Here is a 20,148-nt window from a genome sequence, read left to right as displayed (position 1 = left end):
TATCCCAGGGGTGGGGAGTCAGGCATTTATAAGGTGGACCCTTATAAAATGAGTTTTATATGCCCTGGGTTAAGTGAAATGTCACATCACTCCCCACATTATGATAAAGTGCTGCCCAAATTTGACTTTGATGCTAGGAGCACTGTGGAGGGAGGATCTGCAATATTTTTACAGATTCAGAACCCCTAAAGTCTCCCCGAGTTGTTCCATGGGGTGGGGGTGTAGATTTAAGTGGAGTACTTATAGAATATGTTTTTATAAGCCCTAGTGCTGGAAAAATGGCCCAAGTAATTTTTCCCATTGCAAATCCCATGCCACATAGGTTAACATGGCAAGAAGTTATTAACTAATAAATCCTGATAGGAGAATGATAGAATTTCCATTCAAAGACTTCCCAGAATGGTAGTGATAAATGTACATACAAAAAGTTATAAGATTTTCTTGTTTGTAAGTCCAGATTCAGCCTTCCAGTGGTCTCTCCCGATTGGTCAGAGTTAAGTGGATTAGCCAGGCTGCTTTGAAGAGGTGATAAAGAGCCCCTGGGGTTGACCAGCTCTGCTGGGAGTGCAGTGTGCTGCTACACAGGAATTGGTATAGTGAGATTGCCAACAAGGGATTTTACTTGAGGTTACTTAGTTCTATTTCTTTATAATTAAATTTGAAAGTGTACTTTAGATCAATTATACACATGCAATAAATGTTTGTCAAGAACTTATCAAAGATAAAAAGTACACACACGGGATTTGTTGTGAATAAAACACAGGTCTTTTTATATATCAATCAAAATCAAGATAAGGGGGATACAAAAAAGAACAATAAATTTAAAGCAATGTAGCATGAAAGATGGGTTAACTTAAATCCACATTTCATCAAAAAACATCTATTTCCAGGTGGTTTTAACAGAGATTAATTTCATGAATGAAAAGAGATCAGCTGTAATTATCAAATAATGCGGAATTAGATGATGGTGTCGACGTTTCGGTCTTGGTGGCAGAAGTCCGTTAGACCATCTTCAGGACAGTTAATAATTGCACAAAAAAAAACCCTATATGGACATAATACAAACAATTACATTAATGAACACATAACAATTGTAAAAATTACATTCTAGACAACCCGTGTGTGGAGAGTAGTCTCTATATACTGATTTAATCAAACAACTGATTGAATACTGCATAGCAGCAAAATTAAATTAAATATGGAAATTTACCATATTCGAGAGGGATGAGGATCCATTTAAAAATCAGACACAGGAATGCCAGAGCAGGGGGAGGAGTCATAAACCGTGGTCTTCAAAGGGAAAGTCAAAGTGTCATTTACAACTCTACTCTTTTGACCCAAAGTTAGAGCTGGAATTAAGGAAAGAATGAGCAGATGCAAGGGGGAGAGTCTATGGAAAGTAGCCATCCTAGGGGTGTGTTTAGCCAGCTCTTACCTCACTGCTGGAAAATCAGCCATTATGAATTTGGAAGATTTGGTGCACTCTGGGACAAAATTATGCCACACTCTACAGAATGTGGTCATATCCTTGGGGAGTTGCCCTGCTCCCATTGGTCAGGAGTGACCTCCTGCTTGACCCTCAGAACTTGGAATAAGTATCTGAGAGGGGCAGAGTTTCTCAGATCTGCTGCTTGAAACTTCAGCCAGGATAGCCTGATTCCATTGGCACAGTGAGCCCAGGACCCACGTCTGGGCTTACCTGGCTCACTTAGGGCGAGAAAGCAAAAGACACACAACTGATGGATGGAATGCAGAACAAATCAAAACATTCACCCCCAGTCAAGAGATCTGGGTTAAATCCATCATTCTTTTGCTCACCATGCCACCCCAGTTTAGACCTGGCCATATGCAAATCAGTCTTGATCCTGTGCCTCATGGGAACGGTCCAGCCCAAACTGCCAAGCCAGGTTCTCCCTGGTCCGGAAGCAAGCATCCTAGTACCGGTTTCGGGGTTTCACCATCAACTGTTGTTTTTGCATTTGTCACCCCGAGTGGGACGGGTATGCTTAGACATGAGTCCCGAGCTCTCCATGCCACTGGAATCAAGCTATCCTGGCTGAAGAGGGGTGAAACCCCGAAACCGGTCCTAGGATGCTTGGATCCAGTCCAGGGAGGACCTGGCTTGGCAGTTCGGCTTGGCTGTTCCAATGAGGCACAGGGTCAAGACTGATTTGCATATGGCTGGGTTAAAACTGGAATGGCATGGTGAGCAAAAAAACGATGGATTTAGGCCCAGATCTCTGTACTGGGGTGAATGTATGACATTGTTCTGCATTCTGTCCATTAACTGTTGTTTTTGCATTTGAAACTTAAGAGAATCAGAAGGGTTGGTGCTGAAGATTTTGATGTGCATTTCCAAAGGCCTGGACTCTGAGATTGCGCCTTTTTTTTGCACCATTTGAAAATAGGGCCCTGTGGATCAAACCTACTTGAAAAGGACTAAAAGTTTGGACTCGCTGCAATGCTACAGGTTAACAGAGCTCACCTGGACATCACCACAAAGAATCCCCAGCCTGGAGCACTACCAGTGGATTTGTAAGAGTTTTGTTCAAGTGGATTGCGGAATTTAAGCTTCACCCTTCAAGGACCTTCTTGGAGATTCCAGAACCTTGGATTGTGTATTGGATACTTTGGGACCCGCAAGAAGAACTTCAAGGAGTTCTAACTGGACCCAGGCTGCTGAAGGGGGCTTACCAAGAGTGGTGAGAAATCCGTCAGAACAATTGGTAAAGGTGAATGTGTCCCTGTCAGAGCAAACAAAATGACTAAAAGGGGTACTGTTGGTTTCTAAGCACTAGAAAGTGACTAATCTTTAAAAAATCATATCTCTGGTTCCCTGCAGTGGAATGGTTTCGTTTTGGTGTCATTTAAAAGATAACAATATTTCCTATTTTTATAAATTGGTGTTAGATTTTTATTTTGTGTTGTGTCTTAAATATTTACTGAATTGGTGTTTTTAAATGCTTTACATACCTGTCTTTTTAGTTAAGCCTGCCTGCTCGCAGCCACGTTACCAAGGGTGGAGTGTAGAAATAATTTTTTAAGACCTATTCTGCACCCTATACTGTGTTAGTGGCGTTATTGCCAGTGGCAGACCTACCTTTGCCCCTACCAATAATCCACTTTCCAACATATATAATTTTAGAAAAGGGATTGTGTGGTATTTCCCACTCTAGATGATTTCCTGATTTTGGTCAAAATGTTTGTCTAGAGAAGAATTGGCCAGATAACCTCCAAATCAGACTCCCGAAATAACTCCACCTTTGTCTTGGCCCTATTAGAATCAGATGAGAGTAAGTAGGAATAAATAGTAGAGGCTTTGGGCAAAGAATGCAACAGATCGGAACAGTGATTAATAGGGGAAGATGTCGAAGACAGAGAGAATCAAAATTGTTCATAAACACTACAAAGGTCATTGTGCAATTTTCTATACTTGCTCTTGAATGCCAAGGGAAGGTCAAATTGACGGCAAACTTGGGAAAAGGATAAAAAAGTATTATGCTAAACAAGTTGACGTACCCAAATTAAACCTTTATTTCTCCAGGTCTTCCAGGTAAATAGGCTTATTATTAACTAATATAGCCTTATTATGGCAAATGGTAGATCTAAGAAAAGTATCAATGTCCATAGAAAAATTGTGAAGAATGGAGGCTAGTAGTTTGTATGAATGCTTAAGAATAGTTGTAGGGAGAGATTGTGGCTTGCAAGTAAAGGATAAATACTCCTTTAAAGAGAAGGGGAGGAGAAAAGTATTTTCCTCTTCAACCCATAATGGGAACATCGGTGAGGAACTGGAGAGCCATTTAGAAGATTGATGTAATAAAAAAGGCCTTGTGATAATTAGGAAAGTCTGGAAATTTAACCCCCCATCCGACTTTGGACAAGATAATTTAAGTAGGGACATACAAGGTTTTTTATGATTCCAAAAAATGAAACCAGGATAGACTTAATCCTCTGGAAATGTTTAAGGGGGATGGACAACGGGAGATTAGATATGGTAAACAATATAATAGGGCGTAGCATCATTTTAATGGTGTCCAAACATCCCCACCAGGAAAGATGCAAAGGATGCCATCTAGTAGTTAAAGTGGTTAATTTATGTACACATTTTTCTAAATTTAGAGAGACTGAGGAAGAAATAGAGGGAGCAAACCACAGGCCAAGATATTTGATGTGCTGAGGATTCCACGCAAAATTGGATTTAGCAAAATCTTCTTCAAATGTAAATTTTGTCAAGGGTAGTGTTTCACATTTTTCATTATTTAACCTATAGCCAGAGACATTACTGTATGAGGCAACTTCTTGTAAAAAAGCCGGCAATGATTAAAGGGCCTGGGAAAGGAACATTAAGACATCGCAGCAAACGCTTCAAATTTGATCTGCAAACCATTAAAAAAAAATCTGTGAATATCTTTATTCTGTTGCAACCGAGAAAGAAAAGGCTCTAATGCTAAATTAAATAGAAAAGGGGAAAGCGGACAACCTTGACGAACACCCCTTTCTAAAGAAAAATAGCAAGAAGTAAGGCCATTAGCACAAATAGTCGCTCTTGGGACAGAGTACAGGAGAGAAATAAGGGAAATGCTTTTGTGGCCAAAGCCAAATCAACAAAGAGTATGAAAGAGAAAGGGCCAACATGATCAAATGCTTTCTCTGCATCTAAAGCAATTGCCACAATAGACTCAGACTTAAGAGCAGCTTTAGAAAGAATATCAAAAAATAGATGAGTATTATCAGACAAATATCGTCCTTTAACAAACCCAGATTGCTCCCTACCAAGCAGATAAGGGAGGTAGGAATCAATTCTCAGAGCTAAAGCTTTAGAAAATATCTTATAATCAACAATGCCTAGCGAGATAGGCCTGTAGTTTTTCCAAAAATGAGGATCTTTACCTTCTTTAGGGATGAGGCAAATTAAAGCATCTAAAAAGGTGCCCAAAGAAGAACCAGAGCGTGAGAAAGAAATTATGAGATTATGCAATTTGGGGAGGAGTAACTTGTCAAAATATGAATAAAATTCTGCAGTAAATACATCAGGACCAGGGGCTTCATCTTTTTTGTGTGTGGTAAATTTGCGATACATCAGTTTAACAACGAAAGATCAATACACTTATCTGCAGGTCTTAGAAAACATGAAAGATATGGAGAAATGTTTAGGTCAGAAGTTACATTATCAGATGTATATAGAGATACATAGTATTGAACAAATTCATCCAAAAGTTCAGAGTCTTTATATCTTGGTGTTTGAGTTGCATCAATAATTGATTCAATATTACATTTAATGTTCTTAACCTAATTCGCTAATAGTTTACCCCAGTGGTTCCCAAATTTTTTCCACCTGCGGCTCCCTTGACCTACTGGCCGTTGACCGCGGCTCCCCATTATGTTACTTTTTTTGGCGGCTGTGGGAATGTAAGCCCGGCCTCTGGAGTACTTCCATTTTATTCCCTGAAAATAATTGTCATGATGCTGATGAAGGTATTAAAATCATAGATGTAAATAAATAAAAGTATAACAGTTGTTTAATAAAAAAAAAACTTGATTTGGTTAAGTCAGAAAGAATACTCTCCAGCACTGTGGTTTGCATGTAGAATATATATTTTTTTTATTGTTTTAAAAAATTTGGCACTAGCATTGGGTGCTCTCCTACAAATTATTTTAGTTGTTAAGGAGCCACTTTTAATATATAATGCTGCTCCACTAATCCTATTAGCCATTCGTCCACAATAGTAAAGTTTTGGTGTTCTACGTAGATTTATAATTTCTCTTGTATCACTTCTTGTGTTGACGTCAAGTATGGTAATTAGTTCTCACTTTCAATGTGTCTTACGGTTTGAGAACTCTGCAACTGTTGATTTGGTATTGCAAAATGTGACAGACTGGATCTATAAACCTACCCAAGGGTTAAATTAGACAGAGAGACAAGGAGCGGTGGGTTTCTTTAGTGAAAGAACGAAGGCTACAGTTATGCAGTTTACATAAGCAGCAGCTCTTGAGATTGGGAATATACACAGGAAATGCACAAGACTGCTGTTAAAGTAAAACCTAAACTACAGACTTTAGAGGTTGGAAATACGATTGATTTCAAAGTTTTTTGGAGAACAATCAAGAAGCACCGACTTTTACCAACTTCCAGGTTTCAAGAATGGAGGTGTAGATTGCTGCAGAATGACAAGTGGAAGTACAGAGGCAACTGTACAATGCTTAAGTCCCATGGTAAAACAAATCATACAAGCAACATTAAAAAATATAATGAAGCAAGACAGCTATCCCAAAATGGCGCTATTAGCTACAGGTAGCTTTAGTAGTTTTAAACTCACCTGTGGTGGCTGCATGCTTGAAGACAGTCTTTTCGACCAGGTCAGCAGCAGGTAGAGGCTGATCAGGAATTACATCCGAACCCAAGCAAGACAGCTTACAAGCTAAAACTAGAGACTTAACAGGGTCTGCACACTGTTTAGCTTCACCTTAAGTACAGCTTGAGAGGCAGGTACCACTGCCACACCCTCCTTGAATCTCCACTGGAGTGCCTTTTACCATGTCTATTTAATTCTATGTACGAGCCAGGTAGATGGGAATTGTGTTACTTGGCAATCTTCATACAGAAGAAAAAGTGGGACTAGTAAGAAGACCCACTGTATATGACCTGGGCTGCTCGTTGCAGGTCACACTTTCTTTAAAAAAAAGTTTGGGTTACTATATGAAGGAATAATTAGAAATGTGCGTGTCCTTAAAGTGCAGAAACGTCAGGAACTCTTGACAAATCAACGGGCAAATATTTCTAGTTGCTGCAATTTTTGGAGGGTTTCCAGGAAGCACTTGGAGGCCAAGTTTCAAGTGAACTCCTGCTGAGGATATTGTCACGCTTGAATCACTTTAACCACAGACCAGGATGCAATCCAGCCTTGTAAATTAATTCTCAAATGCACACTTAGCTTTCTTTTAGCTAATAATCTCATGAGTCATTCGTGAAGAGTAGACGACTAAGAATAAGATACTTCCTCATCAATTTCATACGTTCCTAACTTCAATAAACTCACCTAATTGCTCTTTTACTTTTTATATGATTTAAACAGCCTTCCCTTGTGCAAGTGTTTATATTTCCTCATCGCTCATACTCTGTGTAAACTGCGTCAATATCTGACAAACGGTAGCAGTGAATGTGCTATTTTACATGTCACACTGCCATCTAGCGGTAGAAGAGGGGGTTTCATCTACCTTTCACAAAACATATTTTAGATAGCGAGCTTACAAAATGCAAGTAATTCCACAAGCCGGGATATTGACGTATTGTGTCGCGGCGCTCCTGGTTTTTTTTGGGGGCGCACCAGGGCGTCGCGGCGCACAGATTGGGAACCACAGGTTTACCCGATTCATTCTGAGCACCATACAACTTTGCGCTAGACTTTAGCAAAAACAAAGAAGCATTATCTGTAGTTTCTTTGTTAAACTGAAGTTTAGTACGGATAAGTTCTGATAAACAGTATTTTGATTTGGACATATAAAAGGAATGTTCCAGTCTCTTTATCTGCGCCAAAAGGTCAGATTATGAATACGTGAAGCCCTCCACTTTTTAGAAACATAGGTGATGAGATAAAATCACGTGCAGATGTTTTGAAGGCATCCGAAATAACAAGAAAAGGGATATTATCTGTTTGATTAATGTGGAAATAATCTTGAAAAAAACAACTCAAAGGAGGTAAAATTAAGATCTAAAAGGAGTGAATTATTAAAAAGTCATCTGCAAGTAGTGCGAGATCAAAAAGGTAGATCCAACAGAAGGGAGACGGGGCATGATCAAATATTAAGAATTGAACCAATATCTGAGGAACAAAGAGATTGTGAGACATTGTGTAATGCAAAAAAGTAGTCAATGCGAGACTGAGTTTAATGAATAGGGGAAAAGGAAGTGTATTCCCTCAAAGTGGGGTTGCAGAGACGCAGGCATCAATTCATTTCCATTGCCTAACAGTATGGACAAAATGTTTGTGAGAATTATTCGGAATAAAAGTAACAGTAGAGTTACGATCGATAAAGGGATCTACTATTTGGTTACAGTCACCAGCAAGAATAAAATTCTCTTCAGGGTATTTTACAAGAATGTGATTCAGGCCAGACCAAAAATGGGATTCATTGACAGTAGGGGCATTAATATTTAACAAAGGGAATCAAACCTTTCCAGTCAGTACTTTAGTATAGAGCCATCTGCCTACATCATCAGATTCCTGGGAAATCAGTTTAGCACACAGTGATTTATGACATAAACTAATAACCCCTTCCTTTTACCATCTGCTGGGGAAAAAAATATGTCACCCTCACATCCCCTCTTTAATTTTAGGGATTCCTGTTCTGTAAGATGCGACCCTGAATTAAAGCTATATTAGCACCCAGATGAGACAAATGGGACAAGACACGCTGTCGTTTGATAGGAGAGTTTAAACCACTGACATTCCAAGGAATGATTTTTAAGGACAGAAACACATTTTAAAAAGTAAAAAGTTTAACAATTCATACCAAACAAGAAAAAAAAGAGATATAAACCATAACATGACAAGTATATACCAAAGGACCATAAAGCATAGATGATAAAGAAGCAGAAGTAGAGAAGAAAAAGAGAGAGAGAAGAAACCATAAAGCAATAAAAGAAAAAAACAGTGAAAGAAAGAGAAAAATCCATAAAACAAGTAGGATACAATGATGACAGGAAAAATGATGAGCAAAACATACCTATGAAGAGTAATAATCCATGCAAGCATGGGGGGGATGAGGCCACATGGGAAAGATGGTACGCCGGGATCCAATGAGGAGAGCACAAGAGGAGCACAGCACATATTACATAAAATGGGGAAGAACACGAATACAAATGAGGTACCTGCAAGAGAAATAAATAAAAATGAATGTTCAATACTAACAATAGCAATGCAAAAGAACATTCCTGAACATTCACAAGGAGTGGCAAAGAGTTGATCATATATAACAGATATATTATATAACCATCATAACTCAAAATCAAATATTCTCAATAAAATAACAGGTTACATAAGTGAACCCCACTTAGGAAGTAGGTTGCCCTGAAGTGTCCATATTTTCTATCCTGCAGGCATTGCTAATGGTCTTCAGCTTGAAAGGATCTTCATATGTAGTAGTCTTGTTTTTGTACATGACTTTAAACTGGCAAGGGTGAAATAGGCCAAAACGAGCTCCAAGTGAATGAAGATCAGACCTCAGAATAATTAATTCTTTACGCCTATCAGCAGTAGTCTTAGCGTAGTCCTGGGAGAAAAATAGAGGATTTACTGACCAAGAGATACGTTTCAGTAACTTGACAGCAGCGAGGACTTTAAGGAGGTCAGTATATTCAAGAAAGTACATGATAACTCCTCTTGGATTACCTGCGTGGGAAATAGATGTTGACTGATGGCCCAACCTATGGTCCCGCTGGATGTTCAGATGGGTATCTTCAGGCATCTTTAAAAGTTTCGGAAGGAAGGACTTTAGAAAAGTGATAGGATCAGATCCTTCCGATCCTTCCAGCAAGCAATAAAGGCAAAGATTATTCATTCTGCTCCTGTTCTCCAAGTTTTCGGCCTGCTTTTGAAGAGAGGAGACCTGGGTGTGAAGAGAGTGTAATTTAATGCAGAACCAAGGTATGCAATGCTCTGCTCTGCCGTATTAAGCCTTTCCTCCATTTGGGACCATTTATCAGTAAGATGCTGCAGGTTAGAATTGGTTTCCTCCGTAAATAGCCTTAAGGCAGGTATCTCTTCCAACAAGAGCTCCATGGAAACAGGTTAAGGAGACTTTGAAGGGGAGGGAGGGTCCTTCTTTAGACGCTTGGCAGTAGCTTTCCTGGTAGTGGATAAGACATGGGTTCTGTTAAATCCAGATGAAGAACTACCTTTGTGTGAAGAAACTAAAGATTCTTCCATATTTAAAAATTTGGAGAATATGGTGGAGATCTTAATGAACTTGTGAGCTGAGGGTGGAAGGGAGGAATTCACTTTTTCAAACGTGCCATATATGTACTGGAATATGTGGAGGTGACTATTAAAAACACAAATATCACCAAAATCCAGCTCCTCAGCGCAAAGTTACACACTCCGACGCAATGTTTGAAGAAAATTTAACAGAGCGGCTCATAGAGACGGTAGTTATGGGGAGAAAATGTGAGGGAAATCCATGGAGAAACAGGTGAAAGGCAGCAGACACAGTAAAAGCCAAAAAACAGGGGCAGAGCAGGACAAAATACCTTCAACAGCTTCAGGCATCATGAAAAAATATGTAAATGTTGGCCCCTGGAGGAATTCACTTCAACATGAAGGGGGATCATTCCCTCACGCAGCAGCTGCATACACAAAATAGCGGCTGGCGCAGTGAGGCGAACCGAGCCGTCAACTGGAACAGAAGCTTCGTGGCGGAATAAAAAGCTGCCAAGCAGGAAGAAATGAAGCCGGGTCTCACCGCATCATTGCTGCTCACACTTGGACCCTCAGAAGTCGCTGGGAGAGCAATAAAGACGCTCACATCCCGTTCCGACTCCCAGAGTTCTACCAGACGCCGCCATCTTCTGTGTGCCTTATAAACTTAATAATAACTATACGATTTATCCTCTATGCACATTGACAAACCGTAAGTTGCTATCAGCCACAGCACATCTCTGTCACCAAAGATGCTTCTGTTATTGCAAATACCATAAGTAAATGGGTTCTGCAGGGCTTGCGTAACACAAACTAAAAACAAAAAGGCCTCCTATCGCTTTTCTCCATCACAGAAACATTTAATCACGAGACCTGCTTTTTATCTTCCCCTACATACAAAACAGCTCATAGACTATATCATTCTTTTCTGATTTCTCATCTTTTTTCTAAAGATCATTTCTTAATTCCTCCATCTGGCATAATCACTTTCTTAAAATTAATAATAAACCCATATTCTGGAAAACTTGGCGAGATAAAGGGTTACTTTGGATCCATCAATTTTACTCTAATGATACTCCACTTACTTTTTCTGAAGCGCAAACTCTTTATAAATTACCAAATTCTTTTTCTGCCAGATTTCATTTGTTGACACAGAGCATCTCCTCTTCTTTATCATCATTATCCTCTGTTCCACCTTTCTTGCCTCTTTATTGTAACATACTTCCCATTTTAAGTGCTCAATCTAGCGCCTCATCTATCTATAAATCTCTTACTATAGCCCCTCATCCGAGATCTAAAACTAAGATAGAACTCCAATGGGAACATGAGTTCCATTCATCGTGGTATGCCACCTTTTGGGATAAAATATGGTCAAAACTTCGTAAAACATCTAGGTCTGCTAGCACATCCCAAACACTCTTTTTTTATCTATAATAGACTTACGTTTACCCCAATGTCCTTACATGCATTTAACTCTACTTACTCCCCAAAATGTTGGTCTCAAGTCAATACCATTTTTCATACACATTTCCCTTACTCACCTGTAGATATTTTTCTGCGTTCCTTGTCTGATCATTGGCACGATTTTCCCTCTAACACTAGTGTGGTGGATTTATTGATTGCGATCGCCTTCCAACAAATAACAAAACATTGGAAACCAGCTGTACAGCTCTCCTTCCAAGCTTAGTGGTATAGTGTTTGCTATAATCACCGTCTCGATCATGCATACATTTCCCCTTTACCTTTACATCTGAAATTACAACTTATATGGTCCCCTGTAACCGATTTTATTGATGTATTAGCACAAAAATCTGCTCAACACCAACCTCTCCTGGAAGAAGTTCCCAAACCGCCCTGAATTGTTTTTATCAACCTATATGTATATCTTATTGTTTATTTAGCTATATAATTCATTCCCCCTTTGTTATTTCATTACACCATTACAGCTATTATTCTATACATGTGATTATCTTTTATAGTGTATTAGGCTCTCCTACCTGTATATTGTATATCTCATTATGATTACTGTTGATTTGCCCCCTTTTTTTTATTTCCTTCCCTCCTCCCTTCCTTTTCCCTCCACTTTCTTTCCTATAATTACAGTATTTATTTTCCCATTTACAACTACTCTGCTTATATTTCATCTTTTTACCTCACTATATAATATTGATTTATTTCTTGATTCTGACCTTTTGTTAGTTTATTCAATGGTTTATACTTGCTTGTATATCTTCCAAAATAAAGATTCTTTGTTTAAACTAAAAAAGAAAAAAAAGAAAAAGGCTCACATTTACTAAAGGGTTGCATTGGCCCTCTTGTAACGTAAAGCATACAGGGCATCGCAACAGCAGCAATGAATCAAGTTGACCGTCGCTCAGCATCTAGACCTTTTTGTGGTAGCCCCCTGTAAATGCCCAGAGGTACCCAATACACCCAATTGGAACCTGGGTTAAAATATACAGTATTTCACAAACCAATGGTTCACTATTGGCTCATGTTAATACTTATTATAATTTTTCAGGCATCACAAGTTACACTGTGATGTCGAAATATGGCTATAAAAATGGTACTAGCCTCTTGATAAACCAACAATTTTAATTAGTGATTAATTATCACTGTTTTTTTGTAGCGTCAAACTTCCAAATTAAAAATACATGTATAAATAACAGACATGTGCTATTCTGAATCCTCAAATGCAAGTGACTAAAGATGTGTGTAGACGAAAAAAGCAAACAACCCCAATCATCAATATGCTAGATATCATAATAAATTTGCTGCAACACCATTTATTCATATAATACAGAAAGAGCTATGTCTTTTTTGTTGCGGTCTCAAAGGCATTTAGGCCTCGTCTAGAATAGTAAGGTGATAATTAGGACTGGGAAAGTATCTGAACTCCTTTATGGAAGAGGGGATTCCTTAACTGAAGAAAAAGCAGTGTAAAAGGAGTTCTTCACCCGTTTGATAAAATTATTAGTCACATTATTAGTCACACATACTGAGACCTGGTAGAGAGCGACATTACCAATATCTAGGCCTCTTATCCAAAATGACAAAGTCAAAAGGTGTGACAACTCAGAAAGCAACAAAAACTTTAGAAAAGTTTGACAGCCAGCTGTCATTGTTGACTGTATTGTCCATCAAACCTTTCCTTCCGTGAAAGGAAACATCATGTAGGTGGTTACTGTCAATATAGAGGGTTGTCCAGAGGGCTGGTGGACAACTCTAAATCTGACAGAGAGAGGTTTTCCGGGACAGTGGAAGAATTATCCTCCACCATCCTGACTGAGTTAACATTGTTCAGTTAACTCAGGCCCATAGTCTTTGTCTCCAGTAAGGCTCTTCTCATCAGGCAGGGACAAGGGGTGCCTCCATTTGGACCGACAATATCAGCACAATCTGTGTAAAGCTCTCCACTTGACTGTCAACAGCCACTTTAGGATCAGCATTTGGGGTAAATAAAAAGTGCATGCCCTGCTTGAAAGGCTGCCTTTACACCTGAAAAGAAACTGCTGATTCACCTCCCACTGCCCACTATCAGCACTGATGGCATTGTTCTGAGAGACATGATCAGCAGGCCATTCCCTTATGGTCACTAATGCATTAGCAAAACAGCCTTGTTTCCATCAGTGTGGGGATTTTCCCTCCAAACCAAGAATGCCAGCAATACAATTCCTTGTCAGGGGAGGATAAACCATGAACTTTATTTGTGCTATGTTGCACCAAGGCTTTTCCTAAATGGACCCCACTGGTCTGGGGAAGCTGACATTTATATTTGTTCCTGCGACTCCAAATTGAAAGTGAAGTCAAATGAATTCCATACAAACCCCCCAAAAAAACATTTTTGCTTGGGTGGGTTTTAAGCACTTGTATGCTGTTCCTATGTTTTACTAAGTTTCAATAAAAATGTTAAATTAGATAAATCTCAAGTCTTGGCCCAGGTATTTCCATGCATTGTGTTTGATGTCATTTGCATTTTGTTTCCTAAGTGTTAGCCAATCATCTCTTGGGATACCTTTGACAAATAAAGACACTGGGAATATTCTGAAGCAAATCATCCCAAAATCTTAAAACATGTGCATCTGAAACCTCAAACTGGTCATTAATATGTGACTGGGGAAAACATAATATTTTTTATGCAGTATTTCCCAATAATTTAGGGACTTAAAGGTAAGGAATAGCCGTTAGAAGATGAATGGGTTCAAACTACTTTGGGATGCGTATACTTCTCTAGTATTCTTTTTCCCTTTCTTTTCTGGCCATTGTTGGTCTTTTTAATTTCTTCTTGTCTTTGTTCTGGGTAATCTATCTCTTCTTGACTAGGATTTAGATCTTGCTATTTTGTTTTTATCTATTTATTTAATCTGTATAGGTGTTCCAAAGTCTCAGGGGGGACTCCTCTGAATTCTAACTGCAATTCACCCATCCCACAAAATCTTGTCAGAAGTCAACAACTCTCCATGAATCTCAAGTCTATTAACAAGTCCTGTAAGAATGATGGTTTTCATCTCAGGTGTGGCGGAGTCTTCAAGAAGCACCCATCCTTGATAGTCTACGTATGCCATATATATATATCAATTTCTTTTTCGTTTTACTTTTTTGGCCCTTGGATGGGTCTCCTTCTGCAGGTGGGAGTGAAAGGATGAAGTTTGCTGGTGCTCAATCCTTTCCAGCTAAGGGCATATTCTCAAATGGAGTGACCCACCAAACATCTGAGCCACCTCATTGATATGAGTTCGATGTTGCATGTGACATCACATGCATATCTGAAGGACAAGAAGAAATACCTAGCTGGTCCCTGGTCCAGCTCCAGGAGGGCACTAGTGGTAGTGTGACAAGCTCCCGCTCCACCGGCCAGAAGCACTTTTTCTTTAGAGGAGTCAAAGGATGGGGGTCAAAGGATCCCTGTTCCATTCACTCTCCATCTCACCTTTCTTCTCACTCAACCAACAGAGGAAATGACCCAGATGGTTGGGATTGGAAGTGGAGGTACTAGGACTTCTCTGAGCACCTCCCCATCCAATCACCATTTCTTAGTTCATTTATTTCATGTTGAGGAGAGCTTCTTTATGTCCATAAGAAGTATTCTGTAAGGAAGGAGCAGCATGCCTGTGTCCCAGCTAGTCACAGTCTGGATTTTCCTTAGCCTAAGAAACTTCTAAACAATTTCTAGCTCTTTTCTGGGACACAGACACTAGTTAGATTTTTTTGTTAGTTAAAGAAAAATCCAAACAGTGCATCGCTCCATGCTGGAGGACAGACACATGGCTCAATCTTTTTAAAGTGGTTTCCATAAAGAAGGAAGCATTCTCAGAGGAAAGAATTCTGTGTGTGTGCCCACACAAGGAGACAGACACTATTTGAATTTTGTATAGGATAGAAAACAAATCCAATCAGCCCTTTGCTTCTTTCTGGGGCACAGATACACAATTAAGTGTTCCATCAAGGACCTAGTCACTGTGTGAAATTTTCTTTATGTTATGAAACAAGCTATACAGTTTCTTGTGCCTTGCTGGGCCTACATGACCCTTTTAGGGGCGCACACTTTCAGCTTCCTCCTCTCACAATGCTTCTGTATTCATTATTAGAGTTCTCAAGTTACTTTCCCAGATACATGAATAAGTAAACCACTCTAAGTTATGATGAGTGGACCTAGATTTGAAATAAAACGCCTGAGATGGATGAAATACTGACATTCCCCATGACTACATGTTTTTCCCTCCTAATTTCTCCCTTGCTCTGTGCTCAGACCTGTATGTTAAGCAATCCACCCCCAACACACATTTTGTGTTAGCCAGGTAGTGAAACCATATACCACCTTTCCCCCCTTAGCAACGGGGATATTCTACATCAGAGAGTGAACGGAGGGTGCTCTGAGACAGCAGTAATCTGCTGTGAGCTGTTTAAGCTGTGGTTTTATAGGGATTGTGCACTTGATTTTTGCCTAGGAGAGTGGGTAAAGTTTTATACAAACAGTGTTGTTAGAGGACAATGTTTGTTAGGCCCTTACCTGCAGAAGTCCAAAGTGTGGATTGAGCCGGTCTATCTCCTAGGAGATTCTGAATAGAGGTGCAGCTTCCAACTCCCAGGCCAGCAAACCTTGCCTGAGGTCACTGGGACCTTATATAGTCTGCTATTGGATGGTATATGTGTGCACTGATTGGTAGTTGCATCTGGTGTTTCTATTGGATTAGGGTTAGTGTTCTCATTGGTTGGTTATTTGAGGGTTCTGATTGGTTCCTGGGTCAGTGATTCTATTGATGTAGGGCTTAGGTTTAGGGTTTCGGATTGGTTCCTGGGGCTGGGCTTTCTATTGGACGAAGGGCTTAGGGTTTCCTGTGTGATTGGTTGCTGGGACTGGGGGTTGGAACTAGGACTAGGGTTAGGCTTTTTATTGGATATAGGGCATTGGGTTTCCTGTGTGAATGGCTGCTGGGACTAGGCATAGGGTTAGGCTTTCTATTGGATATAGCGCTTAGGGTTTCTTGTGTGATTGGTTGCTGGGAATAGGGTTGGGACTAGTGTTGGGATTTAGGCTACATATATTGGATGTAGGGTTTAGGGTTTTGTGCTGATTGAGTGCTTGGACTAGGGCAATTACTGGTTGTAAGTGCTTGGTGTCCTATTGGATCTAGGGTTTAGGGCTAGTGTTGTGATTGGTTAGGGTTAGGGCTAGGGTTCCCATTGGCTGAAGGTGTCGCCTGATTACTAGGGCTATATAAGGCCAGGGATTAGGGTGTCTCAGCCCGGGCGTCTTGGCTAAGGGCAGAGAGGACAAGGGTGAATGCCTGTTTGAGCCTGTTTGAGACTAGGGGTAGAAATGCTGCCCAATTTTATATACACCAGCACCCACCCAACACCACTGCATCCAAAAACAGAATAACACACTCACACCAAATATACTCCACTCATTTACTACAAACTAAGCCTATGCACAATTCAATGTCTCAGCCCCCACTACAAAACCACACAAACCACACCTAAACACCCTTCTATCCCAGCTACCAGACATTTGCACCATCACCTACAAACAGTAAACAACTCTATCCTTTACCACTAGCCAATCCACTCATGACTAACAGAACCCAATCCCACCCACACTGAACTATATCCCATCCAGACACACACTCCCTGCTCCTATTACTCCCTACAGACCTCATTTTGTCACTAACAAATCTATACTCAGGCATCCATCATTTCTCTAACCAACACCCTCATCTTCTTTTGACCACAATAAGACAATCATACAACATCTACACCCCACTACACCACACATCTTATCTCTTGCAGCAAACAAGTCTAAGACAAACACTCACAACTCTACTTCATCCCTTCTTACACACAACATACACTCTACTCACAAACATATCACCACCCTTTTACCTTACAACTTTCAATCACAAACAATACTATACCAATAAATCCATCTCATAAAACAAATACATAGGATCTCCTTTCACTACTCCTCAAAAACAAAACATATCATGCACACCAGCACAACAAAATCTCTCAAGTGCAACACCTCATAATACTTACCATCACAAACTAGAAAAATACACCCACCTTTTCAAATTACACAAATGAACAAACTCTAATACCAAGCTTTTGCTCTCCAGCACAGCCAACACATATACAGCATCACAATCAACTCTCTTTTAACCGCCCCATATCCATTGGACAGTTTAGAACCTTACTACATGACAGACATGCTGCACCACCACCCCTAACTCATACACCTTCCACCCTAAACAGACACAAACAAAATAAACAACATGCCACACCTCACAACTTTGCTTCTCCATGTCTACTGCACAACAATTTTACACTACAAAAACAACACAGCACACCAACTCACTCTCATACACTGTCTCCACCATCTATGCATGCAGACCCATCAAAATGCCCTCTTAGCCTGCTGGATGAAGAACCAATACAGAAAAGCTACATGAGTGCTATCCTGATATACCTAATACCAACACTAAGGACACACCAGCTGCAAATACCACAAAAATACTGCTCACACCCCTACAAAACAAAGTCAGACTATCTCCGAAGCACATTCTCTAAACTGTCTACTAATAAATGCTCGATTGCTCACTTAGAACAAACATTGCATCCACGACCTTCTCACTGATGCAAAGCCAGACATACTATTCATTACTGAATCATGGTTGGGAGATTATATGGCTCTAGTCCTGCATGAAGACGTTCCTCTAGGCTAAACAATCACCCAAAATCATATAGGTAAAAAAGGAGGTGGCCTAGCTGTTGTGTTCAGGCAAACAATTCATATCACTAAAGTTGACAGCGTCTCCATTAAAAATTGTGAGGCCCTTTTGACCAGATGCAATCCTATACCATCTTCCTCCTGTAACTTCCTGCTCCTTTACAGACCTCCAGCTAGCAAGGAAACTTTCCCAGATGCACTTCTAAACATGGTTTCAAACCTGATAACACTACACTTCAACCTATGCGTTCTGGGTGACGTCTACATTTGGTTTGATAAACCAAATATGCCCCATCTAAAAACAATCATCGCTGGCCTAGAAGCACTGAACCTAAATCAGATCATCCAGAAACCCACACACATCGCTGGACACATCCTAAATTTAATTTTTGCTAATAAAGAAGTAGTTACCTTTCAAACAATGACTCCAGTCACATGGTCAGACCACCATTTGCTTGCCTTCCAACATAAAACAACACTAAGTGATGCACCTAAAACCACCTTACATGCATCCACCTATCGGCCGTGGAACAAACTCAATTTGGAACACTTAGAAACAAAACTAATATCTAGTAGGGATCTAGAAACAATACATTCTGTTAAAAAAATATATGAGTGGATACAGGAAGCTTTTGATATCCTGATACCACTAAAAACCACACAACAGAACAAAAGAAAAAAAGCACCTTGGAGAAATACAGAGATAAAAGAGATAAAACAACAAATTAGAAAGCTGCTACGTGCCCGGCTCAAAACAAACGGCAATAAAGACAAACTTTGCCTACAGAAAATTAACAGATTATACAAATCAGTTATCAAAAAAGCGAAGAAACAATAATATTCTGACAGAATTAAAAATGCTAAATGTGCGAATAAAGAATTGTGTGCAATTCGCAATGAATTTTGTAAACGAAATTGCCTAAAAGCAGCTCATCCAATTACTCAAGAGTTCACAGACAAACTGGCAAATCATTACACAGACAAAGCAGACACGTTGGACTCATACTTAAAACAAAGGCAAAGCATCAACACTAATCCTTTTACAAAGCTACAATCCAAAAATACTCTAATCCAGCCTTTTTGTTCCTTCAAACACATTTCATACAATGAATTTATGGACCTGGTCAAAGCAAGCAAGCAAGCCTGCCAAGCAAGCAAGCCTGTCAGCAGACCTACTGACCTGTGTCCATCGCAAACCTTCAAGACAATTCTTCTAACAACCTCTGCTGCCACTCCAGTAAGGAGAATCATCAACAACTCCTTAACAACCGGAATATTTCCATAAGAACTCAAAAAGTCATACATAAGCCCATTACTGAAGAAAACAACTTGGACCAGCTAAACCCTGACAACTACAGAGGGATTTCAAATGGACCTTTCCTGAGCAAACCGATAGAAAGAGCAGTGTTCGCCCAGATTTCACAAATATTTGAAAAGAATGCCATACTTTCAAGCTTCCGAACAGGATTCCGTCCAGGAAGAGGCACAGAATCTGCCCTTCTTGTCTTCTGGGATGACCTGAAGAACACAGTTGAATGCAAAGGGGTTGCTGCGCTAATTCTCTTGGACCTCTTGGCTGCCTTTGACATTGTTGACTATGACACTCTGATACAAAGACTCCACAAAGCTGGCATAGAGGGGACTGCTCTAGACTGGATCACGTTCTACCTTTGCAACAGAACAAATGTCATCCTTACCCCACCTTTGTCGTCCATACGGTAAATCACAAAAGCAGGAGTCCCTCAAGGCACTATTATCTCGCCAATGCCTTTTAACATCTACATGAAATCAGTTCCGGCACTGATCAATTAATTTCACCTCACATGCTACAACTATGCAGATGACATGCAAATACTCCTTCAACTGAAATGCCCAAAAGACATTTGAGTTTCGCCAATTTTCAGTTGTCTCAGAGTTGTGGATCAACGGATGACGTGGAGCCATCTCAAATTGAATGCTTCCAAAACGGAAATACTCATCTGTGGCAATTGGAAACATTATGAC

General features: G+C 39.9%; 1 long non-coding RNA gene across 1 annotated transcript in view; it reads right to left on the bottom strand.

The window, feature by feature from the left end:
- Positions 1 to 858: 858 nt before the first annotated feature.
- LOC146860411 (uncharacterized) overlaps positions 859 to 20,148 on the bottom strand; it is a 62,513-nt gene continuing 43,223 nt past the window's right edge. Inside the window, exons 3-4 of the long non-coding RNA XR_014979146.1 lie at positions 8,728 to 8,872; positions 859 to 1,045 (exon numbers count right to left, since the gene is read on the bottom strand). This is a non-coding gene — a long non-coding RNA (uncharacterized LOC146860411). The remainder of the gene's footprint in view (positions 1,046 to 8,727; positions 8,873 to 20,148) is intronic.

Source organism: Triturus cristatus, chromosome 3_1, assembly GCF_964204655.1.
Source record: "Triturus cristatus chromosome 3_1, aTriCri1.1, whole genome shotgun sequence".
Classification (NCBI taxonomy): domain Eukaryota; kingdom Metazoa; phylum Chordata; class Amphibia; order Caudata; family Salamandridae; genus Triturus; species Triturus cristatus.
Note: the sequence above shows the minus strand (reverse complement) of the source record. Positions and strands in the feature narration are given on the sequence as shown.